Raw genomic sequence first — 19,671 nt, 5'->3', positions numbered from 1 at the left:
GAAAATAGTCAGCCTATCATCAAACAGATCGACTCTCAACAGGAGTTTGATGAAATGCGTCAGAATGTAAATATTCTGAAGCAACAGAATTTGCAGCGAGTAAAACACTATAATGCGTAAAAGGAATCACCAGACTCTCAGGAGCTGATCAGAATTAGAGAGGAAAAGTGGGAACTTGTGGTACGTGTGAGGCAAGTAGAGGCTGATCTGTTACAGGCAGCGAATTGTAGGGGCGCGTTGGAGAAAGAGATGTGACTCTTCAAAGACAAGTGCCTGGAATATACGCACATCACACTGGACTCACAGAAAAAAAATTAAGGATTTCAGGAGGAATTACAGCAAATGAAACATCGAGTCATGGTCAGAGCAGGGTGCTCAACACTAATCAGGCCTTGGTCTCAGAGTTAAAAAGCCAGCTCTCTGAATACCATCAAGAAATCAAGACAGAGAGAAGCAGGTGTGAGAGTTTGACAAGTGAAATTGAAAAATACAAACAGGAATTAAGGCACCCTGACCAGTCAGGGTATGGAAAGGCACCCACTGATAAAGGGGTGATGCCCTCTCTACCACGGACCTCATGCCAGTTAGCCACAACTTCATATGTCCGGACGGCAACTGATCTCATACACACCAGTTACGAAGAACAGGGAAACATGAGGCAGCTGGATTCACCCATGCCTAGCCCAACGGAGCCGGAAGGCCATTCCTCATTAGATATTGATGAATATTCATCTTTATCAAGCAGAAGGGAAGGACCAATGGGTCCTGGAAAATTCCTAATACCATTGGGAGTGCTTCTGACCATAAAGGTTCATATGGCGAGAAAATCTGGGAGTTGGACTGGCAGAAAATGAATTTACAGAGGGACCAGTTAGTCTGTTTGGTAGAAAGAGAAGATCAAAAGCTTTAGCATAGGAAAAGCATTCTGAAAACTTCTGCACATTCAGGGGGGTTTCCCCAGCTGCCTGGAAGGGAGGATGAAGCAAATGGGTGCACTTCTGCTCAAAAAGTGGACTACAAGGGAAATTACCCTGAGAATTCAAGGCACCATAGGAGAGAGAGGAGCCCAGACTCTCTGACTCGGGGAGGCATTCCCAATCTCACAGAGATCGGGAGCGCATAGAGGACAGGGAGTGGACTCCAAACAGTTGCAGGTCTGAGTCAGAAGGTGCGTGGACTCAGGTGTAGAGGAAAAGTAAGGCTGCCAAACCGAAGAAGGGTTTTATTAAATACCCGATTCGACAGCTAGAGGCCATGAAGAGCTTTTTGACTCCCTACCACAAGAATGCACACTATTTGGTATGGGAGCACTTAGAGCTTTATGAGCAAATGATGACATCATTTGGAATCACAAATTATGTAAATTGTATAGAGTTTGTCAAATGGACATTCTCCCCAAATACACCAGCTTCTTTACAGGGCTGGAGGATCAGGATCACAAAAAATGGTCCACATATAAGGTGGCCATCTTGAAACATTTTTCCACCCACAAGAGGCCCGTAAGACAGCATATACCTTACAATGTGGGGAAGCCCAGGCGCCTAGGGAGTTTTTGTAGGATTTAGAACTAGCATTTGCGTAGACTTCCCGACCTGTGAACACCAATAGTAGGATGTTTGAGACCACCTACTTCCATGCACTCCCCAAATACGTCATGACTCAGCTGGTGGTGCTGAATTTTCATGAGCACAGGATCCTGGATTGGGTAATTGAACAGGCCACCAGGATCTACGAGGTTCAGAAGCCTACTGAGAGTAAAAACAACCCCAAAACCCCTAAGCACTCTACTATACTTGTCGCTGCAAAGGTGGCAGAGGTTAAAACTACCTCTCATTGGATCTGGAGACAGGGAGGCCTATAAATACTCCTTCGGCCAACAAGCAGAATGAAAACCAGAGGATACCCTCTGACCCAGCCCAATCGAATGGTAGTCATACGGGATACCAGAATGGTGACCCATCTGACCCTGCCACCTATGTAAGCCAAAGATACAAGGGTAATAGTCCAATCCTGGGGTATGTATACACAGACTAGGGGGGCAACCAAGTAAGTACTGCCCTGGCAAAATTCCCTCCAAACTTCCAGCAGGAAAGAAGTATTACTCCACCTCCCAGCTGGAACATTTTCCCCACGTATCCCTGAACCAGAACTTCCAGAAGAATCCTCCTCTCTCTCCCCACTTCCAGAACAATAGATCTCTGAATCCGTGAGAAGGGAGACTCAGGATGGAAAATTATGGGGGACACTTCAAATACCTGAACTACTCCAGGAGATGGGACAGTTAACCTTTCCGGGAGCAGCAGAGGTATGACCAGGGACTTCTTTATAACTCAGAAAAAGCTTCCCAACTGGAGCGACAGGTCCAGTAACTGACCAGCAATCTGGGACGCATGCTGAGGGCTCAGTCGAACCCTCAACTGGAACCTGCTGCACAGAGCACCCCAACACCCGGGTCTGATGACCTGGGGGGGGGGAATGACTGAAGGAAAATTCTGACAACCAACAGGTTCCTGAGGTGGGGGCCTGGGTGGAAGGGAAATGCCAAGCCCTAGAGGAAGCTTCCTTTCTGACCGGAGCAAAACCCCTGCAAACCTCTGAGCCTGAATATGAATGTTCTACCCCCAAAAAGCTGGAACCCAAAGAACAGAGGGTAAGTAGGCGAGGCTAAAAGAGAACCCACTCAATGGAGAAGCTCCAGATCATTCCCTTTGAAAGAGAAACATCCCTTGAGGATTCAGGTAAGGACATCTTCTCTTTCATGAACAGTGAGGCCCCTCCCAAAGAAAAATGGGTCCCAAAAGACTCTGCATGGGACAGGGTAAGTATGGAGACCGACCCAGAGCAAGAATGTCAAGCCCCTAAATGTGTGCCAGACAGATTTGAAACTGAGGGGGTGTCCATTCTCCAAACAGGTTCTACGAACTGTCGCCAGGTAAAAGTTGGCAGCCAAGGAGCCAGCGAAAAGGAGGATTCCGCAACGACTCCCATTGCGAGCTGCAAAGTTTTCTTTACAGATTCCCGAACTCTGACTCAGAAAATGGCCCAAGATCACACAGTGTTGGAGTTAAATATTAAGAAAATGACCACCCGGCTGTCAAATTAGTCACACGTTCTTTGTACCGTAGTGGAGAAAGAAGGCCCATTTTATGCACAGGTCAAAGTGCAGGGTCAGTGTGAATTAACAGCTCCCAAGCCACCTCCTGTCCAAAAAGGCCCTTGACCAACTAATTTCAGGATGGGGGAGGGCCACCAAATTCCCCTCACACCACTTCCCGGACAACTCCCAGACAACTCCAAAATTCCGATGGGAATGATATTTCCGTCGTAGCAACTACTGATCTGGAAATAGAAATTGGGCGACAGTTAATCTTCCGGTGAAAGTCGTGACTCCAGAGGGCATACCTTGTTTACTGGGGAACGATCTCCTGAGGAGGTTATCACCTCTGATCGACTGTGTAAACAAGGTCCTCTGGACCCAGACTAACTGGCCTATAAAATAAAAAATGAGTATCAATTATGTAAGCATGAATGGTGCCTGTCATTTATTGATCAACGTTCTGAAAATGTTGAATTCCATTTCCAGAATAACCAGGTCCCAAACATCACTGTCATCTTTGTAGGAGAACCAACTGGTGATGTGAACCCTTCTCCATTCTCAAAACCAACCTTCCTTGCAGTTTTAAGTTAATGTTAATGTTAAAGTTAATGTTAAGTGGCAATGCACACTGGAAGGGAACACCCAAACATTTTACACCAGTCCAAAATCAGAAGAAAAAAGGCATTACAGCCTTATACCAGCATGCAACCATAAAAGCGTTCAACAATAAAAATATTCCAGCAATATTAAAATAATTTTAAAATTATGTGGCCAAAAAACATATAGAAGTCAAAAATAAGTAGGTATCCACAGTGTTCAAAATTCTAAAGGGGAGAATAGTGTATAACATCTATGTAAGATACACATATAGCAACCACTTAAGAACAGGTAAAAACAATTTAAATCAATAAATATTAAAAACCAGAAGGTAGTTAACACAATGAACGCACACAAATATATATATATATATATATATATATATATATATATATATATATATATATATATATATATATATATCTACACAGTCACAAAGACAATATTAAACAATCATTAATATTCAAACAAACAATAAATGTAAAGTGCAATAGTGACTCCTGTCTAACAAAGACTAGCTATTGAAAAAAAAGATGTTCTATAAACAAATTACCAATCACAGGGAGATCTAATGCCAAAGTAAGGCCCAAGAGTTTGTACTTTTGCCATTGTAATGTTGCAATGGCTGGTGCTCGACATGTTTCAGTTCCTAATACTTATAAATAGTAGAACCTTCCTCAGGAGCTGGAAAATATTGGTCACTCTTAATTGGAGGGCATCTAAATGATTTCACCCATCCGTGTTCGTAAATTCAATGCTTGTCAAACCTCAGAATGTTGTGCTGTGCAAAACCAACAAAAGACAAGAGGGTAGCCATTAGTGTTGCTATAATGAAAAGGTTGATATAACCCTCTCTAAATAGCCTAGAGGTAGTCAAGCGTAATAATCAAATTTACCTCTGGTTATTGGGGAGGGAGTACTTCACTAAAGGACACAAGAAAGAACAGCAATCCTTTTGATGGATTTGCATCTGTGAACATGCCAGCGGTTATGTTAAAGAGTCCTCACTATGGTTTCCCCATAAAAAATTATTTGTTGCCAGTCATCACAGATCCAAGTTATCTAATAGTGGACCGCGACCAGTCTGCTGAAAAGGAAACATGCCTTTACTAAATATGCACCTATTTGTCAGTAATGGTAAACAGTTGATTAATAAATGGCCTTACCGTGCAGTGTTGAATATTCACTGCAGGCATTTCTACAAAGGCTGCTTGGGTGAGGATGTTGGGTGGTAAATACAACACAAGTTTGGAGATTCAATATCCAATATAAATCCCTGGGGAGGAAGTACAAAATCAGCCTTGGTCCAACTACAAAACAAAGATTGGCTGGCTCGGTATGTCAAGCGTCACTAGAATCTTACCATCTATGCCATACGCTATTAGAGGCAGTGTTTAGAAGGCATTCGGGCATGTGGATCACTGGGGGTCTTGCCATGTGTGTCCTGCAACTTAAAAACAGAGGCAGTATATAAGTCTATATCTTACAAGTAGTGTGGGATGGAGGGTGCATAATGAGCAAAAAGCTTCTAACCTCCTAAAGTCAGATGCTCCCGCTGTAGTATTTATGGTATTCTTGCCGGTGTCGGGGTAGCTAGCGTTGCTAGGCAAACCCTCTGAACAGGCTCCGGCTGTACAACGCAATTAGCTGGCGGCCATCTTTGAAAGATAAATGTCTGGCTAGTTTGCATAGTGCCTGATGTAATACAAAACAAGTCTACAATGTCCAGAAGGAATTAAAGCGACTTTCAAACACATTGGGGCCTTATTGTACATTACCTGCAAAGTGACTATATGCTGCAGTGGTGTCCACACAACATCCGTATCCTGAACATTCTTTGATCCTCAGAACTGCACCGAGATAGGACGATCATATGGCTGACCGGTACCATCCGGAAATACTGAGAAACAAGGGGAACAGAAGGAGGGGGTAGGGGGAAGGGGCTTGTTTTGTTTTACAATTGAAGTTTATACCATTTAACAAAAGCAATAAAAAGCTTTTTTTTAAAAGACGCATCATGCAGAACCTACAATCTTAAATTTAAAAAATTTAAATAATGAAAATCAAACAAAGGCTGAAATATTTAGGGTATAATTCAAGAATTTAGTGTGGGACGACCTAAATGAGGTTCATCTTCAGAAGCCCAGCAGTAACATACGCTTTTAAACTGAGAGAGTCGGAGAAGGGTTAGTAACAACTGTAACCCAAAACACTTATGTGTGGCCCGAAACTAACAGACTATCAACCATTGAACCCGACAAAATCAGAAGAGATGGATTAAATAGCTGAAGCCAGGGGGACGCCAAAAAGGATGAGTGCGACAGATGATAGCTAATTATGGTGCTCACCTAGATAGTATTAAATCCAGCTCAATTAGAAACCAAAATAGGGGGGGGGGAGAACGTGTCAGAAATTGGCTGAAAAAATACCCCAAAGTACATAGTATACCATTATATAATGTGGCCTCCAATATAGAAGAAAACAAAGTGTCTATTAGAGTTGCCATCTCTAGTTAGAATCACAACGCGTTATCTCATTAAGATATAAACCAAGCACCTGATGATGAAAATAAAAGCCATTTATTCAATTTTGTGACCTACAATCGCCTCCATCAACCCCATTATGTCACTTTTAGTGAGGAAGAGTAACTCCTGTTCATGTTTGAAGAGTTTGTCTTCCTTTATTTTTAGGGTGGGTCCTTTAATTGTCTGTAGGACTGTCCACTTGAAATCTTCAGAGCCATGGTTTTTGGTCATGTTTCACCATCAGGGCCTGTTTGATTTTATTTTTAAGATAGCGTCTATGTTCAAAGATTCTGGTTTTATTTTTCGATTAGTCTTCCCTATGTATTTGAGCCCACAGGGACATGTAATTAAATAAATCACATGCTCAGTGTTACAAAAGGAGAAAGACTTTTGTGTCCACGTGTTTGCTAAACCAATATCTAGGGTGTTAGATTTAAGTGGTGAGCTTGCTCAAGCCCGACATTGACCACACGGGTGATGACCTACAAGGGGATTCAATCCCCAAGTAGAGAGGATGGTGGGCTCTCTGTAATGAACAGTTTGCAATTTGCTTTGACTCACACAATTGCCTACTGAGGTATTTTTTTATATGCAAATATAGGAAGCTCTGAAAGGACACCACGGTGCTCAAACACTTTCAAGTGTTTTTCCTAATGTTTTGGATTTTCAAACTTTGATTCTAAAAGGTAGAGACACAGACCAACCAGTTGTCTAATGTTTTCTGTGGTTTGGTTTCCAGTAGGGCTTCTCAGTTGTTGTTATAAGCTCTTTTAGCTGATTTCTTCACCAATTATTTCGGGTATCCCCGGGCTCGAACTTTAGAGGTTAGCACTCCAGCTTCTGTTTCAAAGACATCTTTTTCACTGCTATTCCATTTTAAATGGAGGAATTGGCCTTAGGGTAGGTTATCCCTAAAGTGTTCAATATGGTGACTATTATAGTGGAGCAACAAATGTTTCTCCATAGGTTTATGAATTGGCTTGAACAATAGTCATCCATTCTTTTGAAAGATAGTGATGTCTGAAAAATTAGAGTAATCATTGCTCATAGTTATAGTAAAGTTGAGGTGTTGGGTTTGTGCATTCTGCCAATCACAAAATGAATATGCAGCTTCAATGGAACCCTCCCAAACCACATGAATATCATGAATATACCTCATCCATTCTTTGATGTTAGTTTTAAAAGGGTTGGTGCCAGAGTAAATTTGCAGCTTCTGAAAACTCTCAACATATAGGTTGGCCAAACTGGGTGCCATAGTGGCACCCATCACTGTCCCTTCTATCTGTTCATAAAAGTCCCCATGAATTCAAAATAATTGTGGCTTAAAGCAGTTTCTACACACCACATTATAAAGGAACTTGGTACGGGATCGTTGTCCGATCTGTTCCAAAGAACATCCTCAATGACCCCAAGGGTCACCTGTTGCGGAATGCTTATATATAGGGATACTATGTCGAGTCCCTAAAGAAGGTTAGTTTCAGGATTGAAAGTGTGTTTCTCAAATTTCTTTATGGCTTAGGAAGTGTCTTTTAGATAAGTGGTCATGCTACTGACAAACCCCTTGAGATCGTGACCTGCGAATTGGGAAAGGGGTTCTAAAACTCAATTTATGCTGGCCACAATAGGTTGTCCAGGTGGACTGTGTAAAGTTTTAGGCATTTTAGGTAAGCTGTAGAACGAAGGAATAGTGGACTTGGAGTTCACAAGGAAATCACCTTCCTGTCTGCAAAGCCATCCCCGCTCTTCGGCCTTCCTGACTTTCTGCTCAATATTAATTAGCAGCGTTTTAGTAGGATCAGTCGGCAACATTTTGTAACAATCAGTATTGGTTAGTTGGTGAAGACAATCATTAACATAGTCAGACCTATTTAGTACCTCAATCCCTCCACCATTATCAGCTTTTTTTATTACGATATTGATATTGCTATGAGATGCTAGGGATTTGATGGCAGCTTTTTCAGCTTTGGAAATGTTCCGAAATACCTGTGTCAGGGTGAATTCTAAATGTTCCACTTCTGCTAAAACCTTTTTTTTAAAGACTAATGATTCTGGAAAATGCTTATTGTTAGGTGTGTAGAATGTGGACGGTTGTCTCACACCGCTACCATTGGTTGAGGGCATCTCCTCACAATTAGCAAATAATTATTTTAGGTGGATTTTCCTCATGAATTTGTTGAAATATCCTCTAAATTCAAAAAGGGTCATGTGATTTTGTGAAAACAAAACTGAGACCTTTGCTCAAAACCTGTTCTTCTGCATCTGATATTGGATAGTCCGAAAGATTTTTTTTTAATTTAGTTGGCTGAATCATTCAACCTTTCAAATTGTGATTACATACAACTTAAACTTCATTATTCACATCAAAACTCATATTAAGTGAACAGTTAAAAAGATGGAAAAGAAAAAAGAAATTACAATTCATAAAATCTGTCTTAAAACAAGCAAGATAAAGAAGAAGAATAAAAAACAGTTTTTAAAAAAACAGCGAACAGTGCACTTTTACCAATTGTTTTTCAGGGTGTATATTGTCACGTAGCTTCCTACTCAACTATAGAGGAGCACAATTCCAATATACCTCTGAAGGTATAGCGGTACTGACAAACTGAACAAGTGCTATCTGTATGACTGTTTTCGTAGAGCATAGTAAAAAGTTCCGTATTTCATCTCTCGAACGAGGACATAGAAATTGACAATGTTTGTTAAAATACTTGTATCAAAGGGTGGCCAAAGCAGGACAGTCAAGCACCAGATGAAAAAGAGTTTCAATTTGATCATTAAAATGGCGACAAACTATTTGGTCTTCAGGGATTATATTTCTTCTCACCAATATCTGCTTGGTTCAGCACAGATTCAAACGAATACGAACCATTTGAGATCTGACAAACTTTGAAGGACATTTGATTAGATAGGTTTGCATAGAGCGAAAGCTTTTATGAGAAAACATCATGGCATCGCAATCTACATAATTTTGACATTGTGTGCGGGTAATTATCCAGTCGAAATGGTACAAGTGTATCTTTGCCTTTGTGGGATTCATAAGAAGAAGAGCTACCAATATGCCTGCATCAATCTTTGCATCCAGAACACAATTGGTCCACGCCTTGGGAAATCTAGATGGCGATGTAAGAACATAGTTAGCAAGTATACCCAGAATGTTAGGGGTTGTTGCTCCTATAAGGCATTTTCTATATAAATGAACCAATTTCCATAGTACTTGTCTATGGATGGAGATAGCACGTAGCTTGTGGCTCAGAAGGGGCAAAGGTGTACATTTTGGAAGACCCAACACTGATTTCCAGAACTTTGCCTCATAGCGATCCCAATCATTTCTAGGTTTTGGAAGCGTTTTTTCTGCTCCATACAAAATTATTGGAACAACTTCTTGTTGAAAAAAAGTCATTAAATGGGACGATGTAAATTTACCATATTTATGTAAAAGTATTTTAGCTTGCAAGATCATTGTGCAAATGTTTGCATCCAGGGTCGCCATTTGAATAGTTTCATTAAATGTATCAGTGAAAGGCAGTCCTAGATGTTTATATTCTGAGACAACAGATAGTATTTTGTTCTGTAAGGTCCATTTTTAACTCAAAGTCTTAGTGGTCAAAGTTTTATGGCAAATGACTATTTGAGTTTTATCAAGATTAATAGTCAAGTTATTTTCTGTGACATACTTGTGCAATTTATTCAAAAGATTTTGAAAACCGGAGGCCGTTTGGGACAGTAAAAACAGGTCATCATCATAAAGTAGCCAGATGATTTTTTGATTTCCCAGTTTTGGAGCATCTGAAATAATGTCTTCGAACTTAATACCTATATCCAACAGATATAGATTAAACAGAGTAGAGGCTAATATACATCCTTGTTTTAGTCATCGCTCTGTTGGAATAATGGCAGATAGTAAACCATCAAGTGTCAATCTTACTTGTATAGTGGTGTTTGTATGTAAAAGTTTGACTAAAGTGAGAAGTGATGAAGGGCACCCATAGTGTTGTAATTTAGTAAAAAAGCAATTGCTGATCAACCGAATGAAACGCAATACGAAAATCAACAAATTCTAAATATAGCTTTTGATTCTGATCTAAATATTTGGCCTTAAGTAAGTTAAGTGTGAGCATATTTGTGGCCGTACCCAACCCGCTTACGAAGCCAAATTAAAAAGGGTCTCGTTTTTGCTCACACTTTGTCCACTCGTTGAGCTCTTGGAGTATAATTCGACTGTAGATTTTGCCAGGGGCGTCTAGCAAGACGATCGGTCTGTAGCTTTCGGGCTGATGACAGTCACCCTTTTTAAAAATAGGAAAAATAATGGAATGTTTCCATGTAAGGGGAATGCGTTGTGCATAGTTAATATGTTGGAAAACTTGGAGTAGAATATCACTCCAGATTTCAGGATTCGTTTAAAGATCTTGTTTGATAGCCCATCAGGCCCAGGGGCTTTAGATTGACTTATTGCATTTATAAAGTGCAATATATCCGCCCTTACTATGTCAAGATGAAAATTAGCCTTTTCCTCAAATGTTTGACCATATGTACTGGTCAATGGATTTGCATATATTTTAGTAAAATTAATAATCCAGACTGCTTCTGGTACACTATGTACCTGTGTCAACATTTGCAGAGTAACTATTGTTTGATTCAATCTTAACCACATTTGTGCAGTGGTTTTATTTTGCATCAGTGTTAACATATGTTCACTATCTCTTTGACAGAGAGCGGCCCAGTAGGAATGCATTCAATTTCTATATATCGTGTTGGCTCTGATTATAGCTGCTGATCTTTGATCTCCACAAAGAGTTAGGGCTTTACGGTTTTGGGCACAATGTTCTTATTTTTTATTTTTTATTTGGCTGTCAAAAACATGAAGTCTACGTTCAGTTTTAGTTTGTTTCTGTTTATTTGCCGTATATTTCTGCATAAGAAATTAGTAAGATATATGAGACCATGCACCACTATGTCAGGAATGAACGAAGGAAGAGGATAGAGTATCAGCAAACTCTGTAAGAGTCTTCCCTGTCCATCTGACATGGTTCAATTGAGCATTGACTGCCACAACTCCTGAAAGATACATTTTATAAGGGACTAACAGTTGTTTTGATCCAAACCATTGTGTTGTAAGCATACAGTGATCACTATCCGCTGCAATCATTATGCGAAAGAATCATACAAGTAGCTTACAGTCCTCATACATATAATCAATGGTCGCATCACAATGACCTTCTTTCCATGTAATGCTAGGGGGAATGTCCTCTGAACAGGAGCCATTAAGCATACATGGAGCCTGTGAGGACATCAGATGTTCCCATTGGATTGTCTTGTTCTTTTCCTTTGCATTACCAGGTGCAAAACAATGCAAATTAAAATACCCTGCCAGTATAACATGAGCAGTTTTGGGAACCATAGCAACATAATCCAACATTTTAGAGACATCATGCACAAACTTAGAATCTTCAATACCCATTGGGTTCCAGTATGTGTTAATCAGAGCATACAGGTCTGAGTGGACAGAGACAATGGTAAGTTGGATGAAGGCATTCAGGACATGTGAAAAGACAATACTAAGTACAGAACTAATTTTAATATAAGTAGGTAGACCCGACACGGGACAACACTTCTCTCCTTGCAAAGCTGGAGTAAAATGAATTGCGTGGTCATGTCACACAGGTGAGTGGGTTAACCATGTTTCTTGAAGCATCACTGTATCATACTGTCCCAGCTGAGACTCCTTATTGTTAAATAGATGGCGATGCCCACAAGTATTCCAAGATACCATTTTTATGATTCTGTCCAACTCCTGTTGCTCTAGTTAACTGTTAGCCTCACAATTACAAACACATTTAGAACCAGATTGAGGAACACGGTTTGAAGTAGCAGCATTAGGTGCTATTCGAGGAGAGGATCCTATTGGAGGAGGGCAAAACTGTTCTACTTCATTAGTTTGGGAAGGGCCTAATAATAACAGGAAGCCCATGTCAAATAGCTGCTCTTTTGCAGTCCAGTTAATGTTGCGTACTAACCGTGATCACAACCGTAAACATACCAGGTTTAAATTGGTTTCAATAATAAATTCAACCTGGTCAATGTCAGCTGTTCCTATGTCCTCTAATTGGTTGACAACAGAAAAAAGTTCAAGTACACTGTGGCCCTCATTGCGAGTTTGGAGGCAGCCATGGTGCTATTAGCACCATGGCTGCCTCCAAACCGGGCTCCATTACCGGGTTCCTGCAATGGGGACTTACCGGGTCATTCCGACATAGGAAGACCCGGTAATTCCTCCTTGCAGGAACCATTCCCCATTCCCATTTGAACCCCAAAAGGGCTCAATGGGAATGGGGAGGGAGGTAATAATGGGCAGATTTCAGCTGGCCCGTTGTTACCTCACTCTTCCCCTCGTGGGACCCGGAAAGGACGCCTGGTTTTACCAGGCATCTGATCCGGGTCCCGCAAAGGGAAGCTCGTAATCGGCGCTCCCGTAATGATGGGGGCTGGTCCTGTACCGGCCCCCTTCATTATGGGAGCGCCAGGGTCGTAATGAGGCCCTGTGTCTGTTTAGAACATATTGAGGAAAGGGGGGAGCATGACAACCTAGTATTAAGGTGCCAGTGTGTTTATCACATATGGTCGAGTTTAACTTTGGCTGCAAAGCCTGTTTCGGTTTTTATATATCTGCTGCTGGCATATATGGGTTTTTATTTTGTTCTTTGGGCAGTAGAGATTGAGGTAATCGAGCTCTCTCAGCTCCATGACCTCCATATTGGTCGTCTTGCACGTTCAAGTTGTTAGTCAGTGCTGTGGGTTCACTCATGGGTTGAATCTTGTTTATTGTAACTACAGAATCGAGCATTGTTTGTTTGTTCTTGGTATTGTATTCATCAGAACAACTTCAAGTTTGATAGGTGCCTTTACAGCACCTCTGGTAGTATTCAACTGATTATAATCAGCAGGGGCCCGGGTAGTTACAACAGGGGGAAACTGTCTAGCCTGAATAGTTTGGGGAGCTCCTATATTCGGTAGGTTGGCAAACCGTGTCATGTACGCATCAACCTCTCTCCTCATTTCCTGCCGTCTAGTTGCCTCCGTTGCTTGATCGTCTGAAAACTTAATGGAAGGAAGCACTTTTGAAAGGGCAGGGGCAGGTAGTTGAGATGTTGGGTTAGAGTGAATAATTTGATGGTTATGAATCGCCTCTACAAGGTCATCCAGGGGTGAGTGAGGTCTGTTCTCAGTATCACTCTCAGTTGGATTTTGCAGATTCATTTTGAATTTGCGGTTTTGGTCCAATAATACATATTTTTTCTCAACAGCAGCAGAGGCCAGTTGTGTACTCTTTGCTGGAACCTTTAGCCATACATTGCTTAGTAGAGCCTGTCGTGACATTTTTCTTTGTGTTTATGTTCTTTGTCTTTTTACTGGTCTCTCCTACAGTAGGCAATTTTCTGGTTTTTAAATTCAGGTTCTTACTGCCATTTGTATTAGTTAAGAGTGAATCCCCCTTTGGAAGGTTCGCAAAAATTGTATATTCTTTTTTGCCAGGTTCTTCAGATATGGTTTTGTGTGTCAATATGCCTGTATCCTGCTGTTCCACTTCGTCTGTAATTATATCTACAAAATGTGGTAAGGAGGGTTGGGCATCTACAATTGACAGAGCAATGCAAGGGGGCACATTGGTGCTGCAAGAATGCGCTGGTGGCATTGCTCGGTCAATATGTAGAGGGCATAAGGAAGAGGTTAAGTTACTTTCAATAGGTCGAGCATCTTGCCCTAGGGGAGCCTTATGAATAGATTGCCATGCAATGATAGTAGCAATTTGGGAGCTCTGGTTATTTATCTTGTCATTCAGACTTTCAAAGAGTCTCACAATCGTATGCATGGTCGTGTTCATGGCCAGTGCTAATCCCATTACTTTACCCATGCCATCAGAGGCAGAGGGAGCTTCATTAGCAAGTGTTTGCCTAGGAGTGGGAGCAAGGAATGATGAAACCTCATGCAATCTTACTGGGCTGACTCCAGAAAACATATTGGGTGAAAAAGACAGTTTTTCAGAAATGGTCTGAACAGTATAATCTGTGTACATTGAATCTAAATCGATGATGGCTATGTCTCCGGAGACGTCTGGCTCATCGCCATCACCAGTCACCGGGTTAGTCGCCACCAATTCGCCCTTCTACCGTACTATCCGATAAGTTGCAGACTACAGTTTGGGCTGTGTGATTAATTGTTGTACACACGGCCCCTCCAGCGGCAGCTCCTGAAAACCGAGGTTCTACCGGTTTGGTGACAGAGCAAGGATTTGTGGGTGGAAAAGGAAAAAAACAATGTATATCCGCATTCGAGGTGTCTTTTGGTAAATGCGAATCTGGCTTTACCATTGACTGACACAATTTAGGAGTGGAACATGGTTTGTGTGCAATAAAACTTGTTGGGCCATCCATTTGCTTCTTTTTGAAACGGAGTCAGGTCCTCGCGCTACAGACAGTGGAGGCCTATCTGTACGTAAGGTATACAAAGATCGTTTCATTTGCTACGGAAGGCAGTAACATTTTCACATAACTTCAAGCTGTTTAAACAATATCCCACACCAACCTTACTGCTTATAACAGGTAGACACTCCGAATTCAAAAAGAATATGCACCAAGCAGAAGCGAAGCACCGACTTCTATAATGTCAGAGCAAAAGGGGCAGAGCTTCAAAGTATTTGCTCTGTCAAATGGACAAAAGGAAGATTATAAATATATATGCACTTCCAACAGCAGTGTCCTTAGAGTCCTTATTGTTCCAATGGTTGATGAACTGTTATAATAGTCAATTACCAAGGAAAAGGCAAATCCAATAACGAGGAAGAAAGGGGCTGCAGACAAGCGTTCGGTGCAAAGCATTGCTTCTACGGTGCTTCGCTTGGTGCGCGCGTCAGAGAGATTAACTGGGTGCGAGTACTGCATCTTGTTTGTGTCTGGTCATTCTGCCAATCTACCCTGTTGGGGTCTCGATGCAAAAAAGACCTGTCAGACCTGATTCTATTACCTTGAAATTGTCATCTATTGGGTTGTCCTCATCCTCTAGTAGGGGGTCTGCTCATAGATGGACCCTCGTTAATATCCTGTGCTTCACTGCTGTAATTGCTTGTACTATATGGCATGTTCCTGAAGTGCACTCAGCATCTTTTAGGACCAGCATCTTTAAATAGTGCAGCATTGCGATATCCATCTTTTATATACAGAAATGCTTTTTCATGAGTGAAATTGTTTAGGCCTTTGCGCAATCTTTTGATTCTCTCAAAGGTATTATTTTGATTAAATTATTGGATTTCTTTTTCAATTTCCTCAATTCTTGTTTTAATAGGTCTCAATAGAAGCTATTTTCTCTGTTTTCTTCCATTTTTTTGAAGCTCAATATCCATTTTTTGCGCTATTTCCTTCACTGTGTCAATTTTCAGAATTAAGCAGTCTCTTCCACCATGGTTGGCTATATAGCTCCATTGCATCTTGAATTTTTCATTCTCCAAGAAGAGCCTAGGTTCATTTCTAACTACCAACCCCTGTGAGAGAGACGTATTCTTCAGATACTCAAGCATAATTGCTGCATGTAGTTCTTTACAGATAAATCATTTCTGTAATTGTGTGACTTCATCAAAGTCATTTGGGGTTTGACTATTTTCCCCGATCTCTCCAACTGTGAGAATTGAGGCAGCTGTCAAAAGAGCTGCTGCATAATCATCACTAATTGATAAAAGTCTTTCTTCAGCCATATTACTCGCCAAGGTCAGATTCCTATTGCAAAGTTACCTCTGCATACCTTTGGGATAAGCATGCATATGTTATATATATTATTTTGAGAAAGTCCTCCTTATTAGACTTTTCACATTGATTTATCTTTGTTATAGAGAACTCCTGTTTGAGCAACGACCCTGGGCATGAGTATGCATCATCCAGAAGACACCACTGACCTAGGTAATTATCACGGTGTGGACTGAGAAACACAGGCATTTCACTTTCCTTGAGTCTTTTCTCTATTGCACTGATATCCATGAAATCATTTAAGAGTTCTTTAATATAAACGCTGGTATGTTTACAGATGCAAATCCATCAAAAGGATTTCTGTTATTTCCTGTGACCTTTAGTGAAGAGCTCCATCACCAAAACCCAGAGGTAACTTTGATTATTTAGTTTGACTACCTCTAGGCTATTTAGAGAGGGTTATATCAATCTTTTCATTATCACACCAGTAGCACTAATGGCTACCCTCTTGTCTTTTGTTGGATTTCCACAGTACAACATTCTGAGATTTGACGAGCATCCAATGTACGAACACGGAAGGGTGAAATCATTTAGACTCCCTCCAATTAAGAGTGACCAATATTTTCCAGCCCCAGAGGAAGGTTCTAATATTTATAAGTATTAGGAACTGAAACATGTCAAGCATCAGCCATTGCAACATTACAATGGCAAAAGTATAAACTCTTGGGCATGACTTTTAGAGTTAGATCTCCCTGTGATTGGTAATTTGTTTATAGAACATCTCTTTTTTCAATAGCTAGTCTAAACTTTGTTAGACAGGAGTCACTATTGCACTTTACATTTGTCGTTTGTTTGAATATTGATGATTGCTAAATATTGTCTTTGTGTACATATAATTGTCTGTGTTAATTGTGTTAACCACCTTCTGGTTTTTAATAGTTATTGATTAAAAATGGTTCTTACTCATACATCTGTTCTTAAGTGGTTGCTATATGTTTATCCTACATAGATGTTATACACTATTCTCCCCCTCAGAATTTTGAACGCTGTGGATACCTACTTATTCTTGACTTTTTTGGTAATTCGTGATTCCGAGGAGTGGTCAAGATTGCACGTATACCCATACAAGTTCAACCCAGATTTCCCTATATATTTAAGGATACAAATATGTAGCAGCATCATTCCCCTAATAACATTACAATAGAGTTTCCATATTAAGAACATTTTCTTGGCTTAATTAACACATTAAATAATATTTGATCTGGTACACTCAATATATTCACAATAAAGCAGGTAAAATGTATTTCAACAATACAGAGTATGCAAACTATTTCAATGTTAAAAAGAATTCATGAATAGGAGAGAAAGGATTTCTCACAATCCATTCCAACAATAGTATTCTGCTCCCCTGCCTCCCTTGGCTCCCCTTCTTCTACGCCCCTCACTTTCCTCCCACCTGCCCATAGCACCGGATGACATCTCTAAAGTAGTCCGCCCAATGAAAGCCTGCTCCGAACAGTTGCTCCCCTGCTCCTCCAGAACCATTAAGGGCACCATCTCCTCTCTCACCCAACTCTTGCTCACTTCTGTAACCGCTCCTTCGCCACTGACTCTTTCCCTCTACACCTCAAGCACTCACTTGTGTACCCTCTGTTATAAAAGCTGCCTGCTGACCCCTCCGGCTTTGCTAACGATCACCCTATTTGCACTTCTCCCTTTGTGGGTAAACTCCTAGAGAAGCTGGTAGTCTCCCAACTGACCCTCCACACTGATCTTGTTGGTTCCCTTCATGACCATCAATCTGGATTCTGGGCATCCAGAGGCACGGAAACTGCTCTCCTGAACACCTGTGAAACCATGCCATCTAGACTCCAACTCCCCAGCTGTTCTCATTCTCCTTGATGTCTCTTCTGCCTTTGACACGGTCAATCATTCTATCCTCATAATACGACATTGTGACACCCTCTGCATCACTGACTGCACTGGATTGACTGACATCTTTCCTCACTAACAGCCCTTCCCAGCTGTAGCTGGGCCCTTTCTCCTCCACCACCACACTATACCTGTGGCATCCCACTGGGCTCTATCCTATTGCCATAGCTCTTCAATATCTATTGCACCCCTCTTGCACACCTGATCTCTTTCTATCCTCATTTCCAGTGTTATGCTGATGACACACAGCTTTCCTTTAAACTTCTACATCCTCTTCCTCGTCTCTCATCCCTGACAGTCTGTCTGCCATTCCGGCATGGTGTGCAGCTAACAATCTTTGTCTTAATGCTAGTAAGACAGAGATCCTTCTTATTGGGACACCCGCACCCTCTTTTCCTCCTACCCTCTGGCCTCCCTCACTGGGCCCTCTACACCCACCATCCTGTGAGGCCAAACACCTCAGGGTCACCTGTGATTCCACTCTCTCCTTCGCCCCTCACATCATGGACCTTACAAAATAGTCCCACTTCCAGCTCCACCGCCACAGAGGCATTCTTCCTTTCCTCACCTTCTCCCAAAAGCTCAATGCCTCCAGAACTCTGGTCCTCTGCAGGCAGGACTACTGCTACAGCCTCTTGCTCAATATCCCTCTTTCCGCCCTACACCACCTCCAGCTAATCCAGAGTAGGGCTGCAAGACTTAACGTTGGCCTCAAGCCTATGGACCGTATCCCTCCAGCCTTAAAATCTCTCCACTGGCTCCCGGTTGCTGCAAGGATCAAATTCAAGACCCTCTGCATCATCCACAAGGCCTTCTGGGGCCTGGGACCACGCTATCTCCAACTTTCCCTCCCTAAAAACGACCCTGCTAGAGCCCTATGCTCCAACTCCAACTCTTTGACTGTCAAACGCTTCTCCAACTAGAGAGTTGTGGGCAGGTCTCTCTCTTCAGCTGGTGCCTCCCTTTGGCACAGCCTCCCTGCCCCTCTCAGACTTGAGCCGGACCTCCTTAAATTCCAGAAACTGCTCAAAACTCTGCTGTTCCCTACCTCTTTCCCTCTCTCCCTTTGCTGCTAATCACCCCACTGCTGCTGTGACCGGTGGCCTGATCCTCATGTATCTCACAGTATTCCAGGCTCTTCTTCCCAGTTGATACCAGCCCCCCACCCCCACTGCACTGCCCTTGCAGGCCACTGCTTGGCGGCTGTGCATCCCACCCATCTGAGCCGTCTGCACTAGCCCTTAACCTGAGGTTCTCCTCCTTGGCTCGCCTTAGCACGTCCCCTCGGCCCCTCCAGAAGCACTTGTTCTCCCCCTTATCCCACCTCCTCCCGATGCAGCAATGGATAAGATTAGCACAAGATGGCCGCGCCCTGCTGCCAGATTTCACATGTTTACAAAAGAGGAAAACTAAGGTAAGGTGCATTGGAAATGTTTGTGCGATGGATCAACGTATGTATAAAAATACATGCCCGAACCCTCGAGACAATAATATTATCCGAGCATTGCACTTGTGAGATTTATCAAATAATCTCTGGGGAGGTGAGGGGTGATGAGGATGAGATGGGATATTTCTGACCTGATTTCAAATGAGTTTTCAAAGTTTGGTGGGATTCTGTCATGAGGGGGGAAAATTAGAGGGGGGGGTCCCAAAATAATGTAATGGCTTATAAATGAGGTGCCAATTGACGAATCTGCACTTAATTTGGCAAAGTAATAATAGATCTAGATATAAATGTTTTTGCGAAGTTTGGTGGGATTTTGTCCAGAGTGGGCAAAATTAGAGG

The 19,671-nt window shown here is 41.8% G+C and overlaps 1 long non-coding RNA gene across 1 annotated transcript in view; it reads left to right on the top strand.

Moving 5' to 3' along the window:
• The window catches only part of LOC138521471 (uncharacterized), a 222,788-nt gene that overhangs the window by 49,071 nt on the left and 154,046 nt on the right, over positions 1–19,671 (top strand). The window contains exon 2 of the long non-coding RNA XR_011283054.1: positions 16,100–16,166. This is a non-coding gene — a long non-coding RNA (uncharacterized lncRNA). The remainder of the gene's footprint in view (positions 1–16,099; positions 16,167–19,671) is intronic.

The sequence above is a fragment of the Ambystoma mexicanum genome, chromosome 13 (assembly GCF_040938575.1).
Source record: "Ambystoma mexicanum isolate Mex_15411 chromosome 13, UKY_AmexF1_1, whole genome shotgun sequence".
Taxonomy (NCBI): domain Eukaryota; kingdom Metazoa; phylum Chordata; class Amphibia; order Caudata; family Ambystomatidae; genus Ambystoma; species Ambystoma mexicanum.
This window is presented reverse-complemented; position numbering and strand designations above follow the sequence as displayed.